The 11,154-nt window shown below is 45.2% G+C and overlaps 1 protein-coding gene across 1 annotated transcript in view; it reads right to left on the reverse strand.

Moving 5' to 3' along the window:
* Positions 1 to 10,872, reverse strand: part of LOC136766826 (ELAV-like protein 2) — a 51,159-nt gene extending 40,287 nt beyond the window's left edge. Inside the window, exon 1 of the mRNA XM_066720649.1 lies at positions 10,389 to 10,872. The gene's annotated coding sequence lies outside the window, so the exon portion shown is untranslated. The remainder of the gene's footprint in view (positions 1 to 10,388) is intronic.
* Positions 10,873 to 11,154: the final 282 nt, after the last annotated feature.

Raw genomic sequence — 11,154 nt, forward strand, 5'->3', positions numbered from 1 at the left:
GTTGCATTTCAAAATCACACCCATCCACACAAAAAAAAAAAAAAAAAAAAAAAAAAAAATGGAAGCTTGTGTGGGGTTACTGGCTTGTAACAGCCGTGACCATATGGATTCCAGTGATGTTTACAACTATTCTGCAGGACAGGCCTGCACACATCAGCACACGAGTCACGTGGTGCCACTTAACCGCTGTCAGCAGACTGGAGAACAACGCACACGCATGAGGCAGCAGGTAAAGCTCAACACAGATGAAAACTGGGATGCAATACCGACTTAAGATTAAATTCAAAGCAAGGTTCAACGTGACCCACAATTCATTAAAAGAAATCCAGACCCAACTTAAACTGAAAACCGAAATATAAAGCTTTATTACCACTGAGTACAAAAGCAGGCTCAATGATAAATTAAACCATGAATACTAATACAGCAAGTGCAGATTTCACAGGTACTGTATGAAAATAAAAGGTCTTCCTGCACTGCAGCCCGCCGCGTTTGTCAGCGTCCTGCAGGTCATTTGCCTCCCCGCCTCTCCTCTTCACCTGCAGCCTGCAGTTCTCGGACTCGGCCCCGCGACTTGGCTGGAAACACATCCAGCTCCACGCCTACGCTATCAACCTCGACAAACACCCGGCCGCAGCCTTAACACACTAGGTTCACAGGTCACCTCCCCAAGACAATTTATCCATCCCGTGAACCAGAGGGGGGAGTGCAGGAATTAAACTTTTAATGAAAACCGTAAAGCGAGGAACACTCAAGCGCCTGGCGTCTCTAGGCAGGCAACGAGAACTGTGGCTCAGCAGCGAACTATGGCCGAGCAATGAGGGCGGGTGAACCGGGTCACTCGGTGGTTTACACTTCAATATAAAAGCAATTTGGCTCTGTAACAGACAAGAACAGTCTGACATTAGAAAGATGCAAAACAGCTTCCTGAAAGCGCACAGCCCAGCACAGAGATTTAAACCTACGAAGCCTTGCATTCATCTATTAAAACTGCACCAGTGTGGGTCAAAATGTAATCCTATTTTACATACACTGCCCATTAGTGTTTTCACAGCATAATCTATAACGGCATTTTGTATTTCAGGTGAAGGAGTTCAAATAAAACTGCAGGCCATTCTTCCTTGGCGACTTCTGTCCGTCTACATTTATTTTTGACCTGCTCTGACTGTTCTCACAGACTGGGTTCTCCAGATGAAAACCGGCAGGGGGAAGCAAACTTGAAAGGCAACTGGCTAAAAGCAACACTAAACCTAGGGACACCATTAAATCAATTTTAAGTGATGGGCCGATTTAATTACAGAAGAATCTTTTATCATCAGGTAAGCAATTTGGAGAAAACAAATAATTTCAAGAGCCGAGGCAGAATGGCAATTAAGTCAGACAATCGGCTGTTAAAACACTGAAGACACTGAGGCTATTGTATCCGAGTATCCCAAAACGCCGGGATGTGCATCGGACTGAACACTACTGGGCCTTTTTAGAATACGGTTTCAGCCAGGAGCTCCCTCTATAACGTAGCGGAGGGAGGGAGGGAGCGAGGGAGGGAGGAGAGGAGAGGAGAGGGTATTCGAACAGATTTTCATCTGCTCCCTCACGCACATCGTAAAGCGGATCTTTTCACTGAACTTTTTCACACTCCAGCAGAGAGATTAGTCTTATTCCCCCACAGAGCAGATGTCTATACAGGTTTCAATGCAGCCTCCAGCCGCGGGGAAGCACCGGCCAATGCCAAAGACACGGCAGAACTGTGGGAACCAAAGCCAGCTCGCACTGAAGCCACGCGGCACCACAGACGTCACCGAAAGGGCAAAACCCAGCGCTGCGCGGCACCAGCAGACGGGTCAGCGTGTGGTCAAACCAGAGGTCAGCGTTCCGGGTGCCAGAGATGGGAAACCGGGTCGCTCTAGACGGCACAGGTCTTTCACAAGAATGTTTCTGGAATGAGTGTTGGGGGTTAAAGATGAAAACGCAGTGCAATACTGTACAGAAATAAGCCGTTCGGTCACCCTTGATTCAGATCCTGTTCCACTCAATCTCATGCTAATGTAAGCATGTATAGTACTACATTATGACCGACAGCTTGAGGAAGTCCTTAGTGCTCAGAAGCACACACCAGAGTTGCTGACCGCGCTTGGCATCAGACCGGCGGCCTTTGCAGGAGACTGAAGGCTTTTTTTTAAGTGGAAATCTGAGACTTGGCCATGAACCCAGATTTCTTGCTTGAAATGGTTAAACTTAGCAACCACAGCTTTAGCACTAGATGAGTGAGCAGCTGAAAACCCAGGTGTGCAAAAAGACACTGTACTAAACCCAACTGCTTGAACAAAATAATTCAAAGTTTTGTTCTTGTGACAACCGATTTCGCAGCTGTGACTCACTGGAGAAGACAGACCCTCATTATGGATCTCTACAGTCACGCTTGGAGCATAATTTCCCTGCTCTACAACACTTAAAAGCAGGAGCCTCCACTCGGCACAAGTGTGGGATAAAGCGTCCATTAGAATGCAGAGCTCGTTAGACTACAGTGGCGTTTCTAGAGCTGCATTTCCATTGCATAGTTTACCAGTTCTCAAAAGGGTGCCAATTTAACCCTTTCCTGAACCTCACATTAAATCTCTGGAGATCCACAGAGAAGTCCACTCTCAGAGCCCTGCCCACTTGAACGAGCCAACACTACGGACAAACCTTTTCCTAAATATCTTCCATCATCCTCCCCCCATTGCACAGGGAGAGAAATGACAGCAAACTAAACAGTTGTTTCAGGGGGACAACAGTTTTAAATATACAAGACCAGACATTGCCCTCAGAAAAACCCCAAACCTCCCCCCGCAGCCCGACACTGACCCGCTCGCTGCCACGATTCAAATGGAAAAATATCCTGGAACTCCGATATTTAGAAGGTTCAACAGCTTTTATGAAGCATTTAACAAAATTCATTTCATGCTGAAGAAACCAACAATTAAAAAATAGATCAAAAGGTCTTGAGGGATCATCTTTGGTTTGCCACTGCTTAGTGTTTGATCCACTTCCACTCATTTGTTGCTACAGACGAATGAGGAAAAAAGAGCAGCTTTCCGACAGGAAGCCGACAGCGAGGAAACTCAGCCGACAGAGTAATGTACTTCTGCGCACGCCTGTCAATACTTAAAACCACTGTTTCTTTCCATTTGATTCTCCAGCGCTTATCGAATGTGTTCCTGAATGTACGCATTACATACACGCTGGCATCCCATACATCACCCTATTAAAAAAAAAAAAAAAACTAAATTTTCTAATGCATTCGGCTCCGAGGGTCCTGAAGACCACACTCCATTCAGCGAGTGAAGGCCGCGTCCCGACAGGACCTTGAATGGCACAGTACAAACCCCGGGGCACAGCCTGGCATTTCTAATCCTCCCCTCGCAGCAGGACACTCTCCCAGTTCAGTCCCACACAGACCACCATGAGGAGCTATCCCGCTTTAATGCTGGCTCAGCCCTCTGACCATTTAATGCTTCGCACCATAACTTGAGAAAGTGCTTCATATTGGGTTATTGCAACAAATTTCAACGCCGAGAGCTTCAATAAAACCCAACTATGTGCCAAACCTCATACCGGCCTCTGGGTTACTCCACACAGACAGCGATCGATGTTAAAAGCGCACAGCAAAATTAAGTAAAATAAAGAGATCAGCTCTCTGACATACTTAATGTCTGGTGCCAAAGCCAAATCACATGATACACTTCCATCAATCGAAGGTACACAATCCAAACTATCCCTCATCTTTCATTTGATACAAATAAATAAATAAGGCATGAACTATGATGGATAGACGGACCTTTTTCACAAGACCTATTGAAAGATTGTGGAGTGGCATAGGATACACTTTTCCAATTATAAACATCCCAAGTTTCCCCCTTTAACCAGCTAACACAGACGCAGGACTGCAGAAAACTGACACCTGGGGGCAAATGAGGGGAACAAATGCAGAACGGACTGGCGAGGCACCGTCACAGCGCCCTGGCGTGACCCTGACCTCCGACAGGCCGGTCCACAGCGCACCGAAGTGGCCTTCAGAGTTCGCTCTTACACATTGTGTCAGCGGGCTTTATTTAGACGGCACATCGCTCTGCACGGTAATGCACAACGACAGCCACTCTCATCCCCTGTCAGGGCGCATTCCCGACTGAAATTTGGAAAATGACTTTTCCTTCCGTCCCTCCCAGCTCACAATGGCAACATGCATCCATTTTTGGGGGAGAAAAGGGTGAGCAGCTTGAGTAAAACTACTCAAATTAAAGCCATTAAAACTGTCCTATAGAACACGATTCAGAGAACGTGCACTAATGCGTGAGTTTTAAAGCAGTGTTGCCACAAGAGTACATTATTCTGACTGAATAATACATACAAAAAACATTACTGGCCAAGGTTAGGCCTAGAACTGCAGATGTGAACAGGATCAACTAAATCTAGTCAAATCAAACACTCCTCAATTCCTGAATCAAAACTTGACGCCTCTCTACACACCTGTGAGAAATACCTGCAGTGTGCAATCCACAGCGGCGCTGTGGGACAGACGGACCCAGGGAACAGGACTCGCCCAACTTTAGACAGCACCTTGAAAGTGAGTCTTAAAGCCTCGTCAGGATGTGAATATCGAGAATGAAATCAATGCCATAGTTTTCAGAACGCAGTTAGGGTGTCAAGTTATAAAAGCAAATCAAAACTACTAAAGTTCTGAAAGCAAAATAGAAACCAAATTCTAAAGATGGTTTAATTCAATTTAAATTGTGTATTACCTGATCCTAATGCAGCTGCATCGCGTACAGTCCCTGTAGAGTCAATCCCTACACCACCTGACTGGTTCCCATCACCAAATGATTCACTATCGTTACTTCAACCTTCACTTCTCACTCCAGTGTAATTTACCACTTCCTGCTCTTGTTTGAGGTAAACTGCGCTGCCCTCCACGTGCAGGATGTGGCTCCAACACTCCACCCTGGCATGAAGCATCACTATGCTATCCAGGACACGAATCATCTAACCACTTCACATACAGGAGCCCAATAAGACAGAATAAGCAGAAAGTAATCAATGAGAAAGCTGCTCCTCTAGTCAAGAGCTGCTGTGAAGTCCTTCTCCCAGCGGAGCAATTAGTGACGCACCTCAGCCACATCAAAACCAGAAAACAAACCTGACGATATGCAAGAGGGAGGCCGAATACAAGAGGTTTAAAACCCCTCATTCATGAAAGCGCTGCATGCATCTCAAAAGCCATTTTCACTGCAACCCGATTAAATGGCCGAATCAAAGTGTTTTTCACAGGCAGCTGCGGCTCGTAACGTCCAGCTCTAGAGAGGCCTATAGGAGAAGCGCCAAATGCCACACGGCTTTCAGGCAAAACATCTGAGTGCGATCCCCACGAGCTCCACACACGCATGCAGGCCCAGCTTTTACATTTGTAAAGATACCAGGCATCTCTCGTTTTAACTTTAAAACCAACACACAATTCACCAGTCACTCTCGTCCTTACACGTTAGTGAACATGCTACAATTTAACGCGTCACACTAGAGGGGACCTAGTCACTACCGCTTGTGCAGAAGACATGGGAAATCAGTTGCTGTGTGCACCTTCACCCTAACACCACACACCAGAAACCCAGCCTGCACCAGAAACTGATGAGACAATCCTCCCACGACACACACACACACACACGTGTCACAGGCCACACACACGCTGTCCTGCTGCAGGCAAGGCTGAAAACCTGGGGAAAAGTACTCCCAAAAAATACCTTCCTAAAAGAATAAAAGGACGGCTTCTCATTTCAATTCATCCCTATTTACAGAAAGAGGGGAACAACCCCGGCAGAGTCCAGTGGGCAACATTTAACCATCTTCACTATCACGGACATCATGCCATTTCAGGCACCGATTCTCCCGCTACAGGACATGAATAAACAGGATCTGCACCCTCATGTGCGGTGCTTTTCCACGACAAACCGCTGCTCGGGAGTCCTGAAGCATTAGTGGCCAGGGGATCAAAAGGGAGCCAGTGGCTGACTGTTCTAGCGAGACCAAAAACAAATCAGCCACCTGCCTCCCTCCCTTCTCACACACACACTCCTCCGTCCAAAATGGAGCTTCCAGCATCACTCAAGACAACAGGAGACAACTGCACAGGGAATCAAATGAGACTGCAGCCGCCTCAAACCCGTAGCAAAACTAAACCTCCGCAGAACAACCCCATAAAGCACGGGATCAGTCTGAAGCCCACAGCTCTGACACGCTTCATGTCGTGTGCAAAAGCCAAGTCACATGATACACTTCAATTAAATCAAAGGTACACAATCCAAACTATTCCTCATCTTTCATTTCATACAAAGAAATAAATAAGGCACAAACTATGAAGAATAGACACAAATAGAGGAAAAATAACAATTCAATTGGACTGCTTTGGGGGGGGGGGGGGGTGTTTCCTCTCCTTTGGTGAGCTGTCAGTTTTACAGATCCCAGGAGCAGGGGATGTTTAATTTAAATGTATGCAGATCTTTGTAAGCTCCTCAAGTTCTACGTATATTTGAATACAGTATATATATATTTTTTTAAACAAAGCAAGAGGTAAATAAAGCCCTGTGCTGGAGTGATGCTGGATCTGTGACACTTCCACTCCAGGACCAGCAGACGGTCACTGGTGTCAGAAATGGCTATTATACAGTGTGCATAATTACAACTGTGTGGAAGGAATTCAAGTTTAATCTGACATCTGCACAGGCATTGGATCTGTACGATGGCAGAGCGACACCTGTGCTGCAGAAGACAGCAGAATGGACTACAAATGTGGGGAAATTAAATACTTCACAAGTCTTAAATATATTCTTCCTAAATTATACTAATACTGTATTGTGTGTGTGTGTGTGTATATATATATATATATATATATATATATATATATATGTATGTGTAAGTGTGTGTGTGTATGTGTGTATATATATATATATATATATATATATATATATACACACATACACACACACACTTACACATACATATATATATATATATATATATATACACACACATAAATACATATATATATATATACACATACACACACACACTTACACATACATATATATATATACATATACACATACATATACATATATTATACACACACACATATATACATACATGCATACATATGTACACACACAGGAATACATAAGTGATGAAATTAGTATTTAACGTATTTTTATCTAAAAAAAAAAAAAAAAGTTCAATCTGAAATGCGGTTAGAAATCATGTACGACTCACTGTTGGTATTACCCCGGTTTGCATAGGTGCAGTTCACTTGAAATGGGATGTAACTTAATACAAATACACTAAACTCATTCGTGGTAATTTAATGCTGTACATGTCATACTTTAAATGGTAATTCATATTATGATCGTGGTACGTTTGCTCCAGTATATCAACTTATTTGCTGCAATAAAGTGGTCTTACACTGCAGATAAAATGCACAAGTAGTGCGAACATTATATACTCCAGATAATACATGGGCCAGGGGTAAATATTCATACGAGTTTAAATCCGCCACAACATGGCGTTTAAAAAGCGTGGTCTACCGTTTCCTTCCGGCCCGTTTCACATATTAGCAACATGCGTCTGCAAAACGAAAGCCTTTTACAAACACGCACCTCCGCCTGCCTTTGCATAAACGCTCATGTTTCGTAAAACGTTTTGCAATCCAAACTTCAAACCAACTCAGAGCCGTTTAAATAAGTGACGCTACACAAAACGTGCCAAATCCAATCAAGCAATTACCTCCCGCCGCTGAAGTCGGTCTCAGGTGCGCAGGCGCAACTCGCACAGACACGCCGCACCGGAGCTCAATCAGTCCCGACGCACCCGTCGCTTTCCGTGCAAAAAACGGCCAGGACTGACTAACAATGGCGGCTGCTACGCGGAAAAAGCCAGGAGTGGGAAACGAGCTCCTGAGCCCTGACTGTATATCGCAATACACCGCTCCCCGGTTGTATATCGCAATGCACAGCACAGACACCGCGCACCGGCCCGGGTGTATATCGTGTGTATCGTGGGGGGAAGGGGGCAATTAAACCCGCAATGCAGGGGAGCGACAACATGCACCCGGTCCACCCCGGTCCCACACATTCACCACGAACACCAACATACCACTGAGCCGGTGGGCCGGTGACCACAATGCGCCTGCGCACTGCGCTGTTTGCACCCATTTTACACCACGCTTTACACCAGCAGCGCCCGTACCTTTGAGTAGCGCTGGCTGAAGTCTGTAAATAAGTGTCGGTCCATAAAGCGGCCCTCAGCGGCGTCTCCGACCGGCGCGACGGCAGCGGCTGCGCTCTGGAGGCTTGCAAGGGGGGGCGGTGGCGGGAAATGCACCCCTATAAACTGACATCTGGCGCGGCCAATCAGCTCCAATCAGCGCGTCGGACGGGATTGTGGGTGGAGTCAGAGGGGTACGCACCAATAGGAGGGCTGGAAGGGATTATGGGCGGAGTCCGGGTCGACGAGTCTTTTTATTAATTAGTCCCAGGTGTCGATAATAATCATAATTTTAATAGGTTTCAGTTGGAATCTCGTTAGACCTTCGAACTATTGCATTTTTGCATTTATTTAAAGTATAGAGCTTTACATCGGAGTTACATTTTGAAGGCTTTAAATTATGATCGGAAAACTGCAATCTATAGGAGCTGGAATATTGATTCAATCAAACGAAATACTGTCGATTCATAGGACTCCTCCAAGAAACACAATTATCTATCATATATATGTACATTCATAACAAACACACACACACATAGTATATACACACACACATACATATGTATACATGTACACGCACACACAAACACATACAGGCACATTATGGCTCTCGACATAAAAATACATTTTCGAAAGCTATTATTACACAAGCCGGTATGGTTTTAAACATCGGGAAATGCAATGTGCTTAAATTATTAATTGTCCACCCCCTGGGAAGTAATCGCCAGCAGTACTTAAAAACCATTAAAAACCCAGGGTCACGACAGATGTGCTTTACTTTGCTCACTTTCCCTGGAGTCTCCGATAAACACGCCGAGCGATTGCTTTTCTAAATTATTATTATTCCTTTACTATTAAAATCATCTGCAAGTGAAAAGTAAAGAGAAGCATCCCTTATAAATCTATGCAGCACACCATGGCAAAAGCATCGTTTGACCGTATGAGCCAGGGATGGAAAATGTCACATTCAAATGCATGGAGAGAGAGAGAGAGAGAGAGAGAGAGAGAGAGAGAGAGAGAGAGAGAGAGAGAAAGAGAGAGAAAAGAGGCGCCTTAAGCAGATGTGCGCAACTCTGATTTATGATCCTGCGGTAGGTGGTCTGCGATCTACGACAGTGCAGGAGCCTGACAAGCACAGAGACCGGCTCCCGGTGCAGGAGAGGGTGACACAAATGGCAACTTATAGATATATGTGTGTCTGTGTATGCATACATGGTTACATACACACACGTGTGCCTGTATGTTGCAATGCATGCATACATACATACACACACCTAGCACACAGTACAGCCACACATCTGTGTATGCATGTGAATATATACATACTTATACACACACACCAGCCCACTGAATGCACTAGAGCCGACATGATGCAACACAAATACATACGTGGAGGAGCCTCACTAGTTGTGAGAAAAATGAATCTGTGCCTCCAGGTGCCGGTTATCCGTGAGCACCACTGATCCACACACCGCTGCTACCCATTGTCCTGCTCAGATCAACAGGACTTCCCTTCCCCTGCACACACCGCCGGCACACGTCCATGTTATTATTCAATGCAATCTACTGCCGGAAAAGTAGCCAGTCACTAAGAATATTACCTAGCTAATGCAATTAGTGCGAGTCGTATTATATCGCCTAATCCGGTGTAATAACGGTGTAGGGTCAGGGGTTTGAAAGCCATCCCTATAAAGCGTCCACACTGTGCCTGGATGTTAAGCTCGGATTTAATGAAGCTGCTTGATCCATCTTCCATAGCCTGTATAATGTGCACCAACACTTACTAACTAGCCTCCAAAACCCTGTGGAAAATGAACAGTGAGGGTGAGATATGCGTACTATAGGGATACTACCAACCCTAGCCAGTGCTCCAGAGTAACTAACTTCCTCACCATCGCAGGAGTGCATTTCTTGCGTCGGTTCTTATGCATGCAATCCATGTTAGCACCTTCATATGAAATATAATCACCAATAATACTAAGGAGAATAACGCAATATGCATTTCTCACTGAAGCATGCATACATTTCAATAGACATTAAGCACAATCAGCTATTCCTCCGTCAGCATCACACTAAATATAATGAAAATAAACTTGAAATTGTCTTACCGTCTCTATAAGCGAAAGTTATAGACGTCCTTAGTGTCAGAAGGGAAACAGCCCAATATTGCCCTCTCTTTTACAGCGATCTGCTAAGCAAGGCTCTGCAACATAAATCCCCTGAACTCTGTCATTAACCTTGCCAACACAAAATGAATAGACACCACAAACACATAAATAAACCGACCAGGCAATCAAGCAATCAATAATTAAGATGAAATGGGAAAATATATATATTTATTTAAAAAACAACAACAACAACAACAACAAAAAAACAAATGACAAAATTAAAAAAAAAACAAGAACAAGAACACAAATAGATTAAGGTGATGAGCCACGCTAATAAAGGAAGAATAAAAAAATATATATACGGAAAAGAAAGAAAAGAACAGAAGAAACAAAAGAAGGAATCAAAGGATTAAAAAAAAGGAGCCCGCTGCTGCCTCCCTCTTTACAGGTTCACCCCAAAAATAAGCGGCATCACTGAGTGAGAGCCAAAGTGATGAGGAGGTTGACTTTAAATGGAAGGTGGCCCTGCCGGTCCATATATAGAGCCGCAGCACCGCGACGCCGAATCCCTGCGCGATAGCAGGGCACCAGTGTAGCGCCGCAGCACAAGCGACGCCGTATCCCTCCGCACTAGCTGGGTGCACCGATATAGCGCCGCATCCCCGCCGTGCCATCCCGCCCCGCACGGACACGCACGCACGCACGCACGCCGGCGGAAGCGCACCGCCAGGTCTCTCTCAGGCTGCGTGGCGGGGCCGGTGCCATT

Source organism: Amia ocellicauda, chromosome 13 (assembly GCF_036373705.1).
Source record: "Amia ocellicauda isolate fAmiCal2 chromosome 13, fAmiCal2.hap1, whole genome shotgun sequence".
Lineage (NCBI taxonomy): Eukaryota > Metazoa > Chordata > Actinopteri > Amiiformes > Amiidae > Amia > Amia ocellicauda.